At 68.1% G+C, this 2,612-nt stretch overlaps 1 long non-coding RNA gene across 1 annotated transcript; it reads right to left on the bottom strand.

Moving 5' to 3' along the window:
* Positions 1-1,616: 1,616 nt before the first annotated feature.
* On the bottom strand, positions 1,617-2,606 carry LOC113942056. Its single transcript, XR_003525832.1, has 3 exons — positions 2,521-2,606; positions 2,375-2,450; positions 1,617-1,741 (listed from the first exon to the last, which is right to left on the bottom strand). It is a non-coding gene; the product is annotated as an uncharacterized LOC113942056 (long non-coding RNA).
* Positions 2,607-2,612: the final 6 nt, after the last annotated feature.

The raw sequence follows: 2,612 nt of genomic DNA, 5'->3' as shown, positions 1-2,612 counted from the left end.
GGGGGAAGTTGGGGGTCCCAGGGGGTCCCCACCTCTCACAGCCGTCTCGGCACAGCCCTTGGGGATGTTGGTGGCCAGCGCCAGCTCCACCAGGTTCACCTCCCGGTCCTCCTGGAAGAACAGGTCGCCCTCCTTGATGGCCCGGAAGGGCAGCGAGTCCTGGGAGCCGAACCCGCACACGGCCTGGGGGGACATGGGGGGGACACGGCGGTGACACCCCCGGACTGGCACTTCCCACCCCCCCCCGGCCCCCAGGGACCCCCTGGGATTTGGGGGGACCCCAATCCCCAGCACGGTTGTGCTGCTGGGACCAGTGAGTGGGACGCAGCCCCACCAGTGTCCCCAACCCCACCAGTGTCCCCACTGTCCCCACCCCCTCCCAGTGTCCCCAGTGTCCCCAGGACCCCCGACACCCCCCCCAAAGCCCCCTCCCCACCTCGACGTTGCTCCAGCGCAGGGCCCGGTTAAAATCCTCCACGGTGAGGCGGCGGCGCCGGGTGTGTTTGAGGAACTGGGAGCTGTTCTGGGACACCGGGAACGGGATTGGGACCGGAACCGGGACAAGGGACCAGGGACTGGGATTGGGGTTGGGATCGCAACCGGGAACGGGACCGGGATCGTTACCGGGACTGGGACCAGAATTGGGATCGCTTCCGGGATCGTTACCGGGAGCGCGATTGGGATCGGTACCGCCCTCATTACCGGGACCGTCCCCGGGAACGGGACCGGGATCGTTTCCAGGCTGGAGATCGGGACCCGGAGCGTTACCGGGATCGCCCCCGGACCCCGCGTCCCCCCGGTTCCCCCCGGTTCCCCCCGGTTCCCCCCGGTTCCCCCCTGCCCCGGTACCTGCGTGGCCTCCCTGAGCCGGTAACAAACGTCCTCTGCGAGCAGCGCGGCCACGTCGTCGCTGAGCTCGAGCCCCGCGCTCTCGGCCATGAGCCGGACCGAGTCCCGGGGCAGCTCCACGAACCGCCGCTCCTCGCGCTCCGCCATCGCGGGGGCGGGGCCGGGACATGCAAATGAGCACGGGGGAACAGCCAATCCTCGCGCTCCGTCGCGGTGGGGGCGGGGACATGCAAATTTGGCAGAGGGAGATGCCGGGAGAGGGGCGGGGCGACGCCCAGCGCGCGTGCGCGTAAAGGGAGGGGGAAAGGGCTGATGGGAGTCGGGGGCGGGGCTATGCAAATGAGACCTGGGCGGGGCTATGCAAATGAGACCTGGGCGGGGCTATGCAAATGAGACCGGGGCGGGCTCGGAACGGACGGGGGGGATCGATATCGGTCGGGATCGATCGCTCCGATAGAAGGATCGATAGGAGGAAGGGGAGGGGGACGGGACCTCCCGGACCCCCCGCGCTGACCCCTCCCACCGTCCCTTTAGAACCCACCGCTTGCTTAATTTGCATAACCACACCCCTTTGTCCGAACACTCCCTTCCTTCAGCCTGATTGGCCGACAGCGCAGTTACATTTGCATTCGCCTCGCCCCGCCCCTCCAGTCGTTTTGCATATTCCGCGCGGGTTTTGTATCCAGTGCCGCTCTGATTGGTCGGGGATCGCCCCGCCCCTCCAGACCCCGCCCCCAGGAACGACCCCAGGCTTCGAAATTCGGTGAAAACGTTTATTTTGCTGGAAAACGGGCGGGCGAGGCCGGGGGTGACCCGGGGGGGGCCGGGGGAGCGCCGTACAAAAAGGGGGGGCTCAGGGGGGGGGGGGACGCGGCTCCGTCCGGGGCCACACCTGGAAAAGAGCGGAGAGGTGAGAGGGGTGGGGGGACACGGGGACAGCGGGACATGGGGACAGCGGGACATGGGGACAGGGGGACATGGGGACAGGGGGACATGGGGACAGGGGGACACAGGGACAGCGGGACACGGGGACAGCGGGGTGCTGGGAGACCAGGACATGGGGACACCCAGACATGGACACACTGGACAAGGGGACAGCCGGATATAGGACACCCAGACATGGGACACCCAGACACGGGACACCTGGACATGGGGACACCCTGATGTGGACACACTGGACAAGGGGACACCTGGACATGAGGACACCCAGACATGGGACACCCAGACACAGGACACCCAGGTGCTGGGAAACAGCAGTGACAGCCCCTGCTCCAGCAGGGAAAGGGGCGTCCCAGTGACAGGGGAGGGACAACAAGGTGACAGGGGTGGGACAGGATGGTGACAGGGGAGGGACAACAAGGTGACAGGAGTGGGACAGGATGGTGACAGGGGAGGGACAACAAGGTGACAGGGGTGGGACATGGTGGTGACAGGGGTGGGACAGGATGGTGACAGGGGAGGGACAGGATGGTGACAGGGGTGGGACACGGTGGCAGCAGCAGCAGCGACCCGGGGCACATCTGACCTGACGCAGTGTCGGCGTCCGGGGGCCGCGAGGCCACGGCAGCGTTGGCGAGTCCCGGGGGGGCTCCACGGCGACCCTGGGGGGGAGAGGCCGTTACCGAGCGCCGGGGCCGCGGCTCCGCGGGGGTCGGCGCCGCCGGCGCTCACCTCAGAAGGCGGAATAGCGCGCCCGCTCCCCGTAGGGGTCCCGCTCGAAGCGCTGCATGTCGTAGAGCGAGGCCCGGGCCACCGAGGAGACG

The sequence above is a fragment of the Corapipo altera genome, unplaced genomic scaffold (assembly GCF_003945725.1).
Source record: "Corapipo altera isolate COAL_440 unplaced genomic scaffold, ASM394572v1 58658, whole genome shotgun sequence".
NCBI classification, from domain to species: Eukaryota; Metazoa; Chordata; class Aves; order Passeriformes; family Pipridae; genus Corapipo; species Corapipo altera.
Note: the sequence above shows the minus strand (reverse complement) of the source record. Positions and strands in the feature narration are given on the sequence as shown.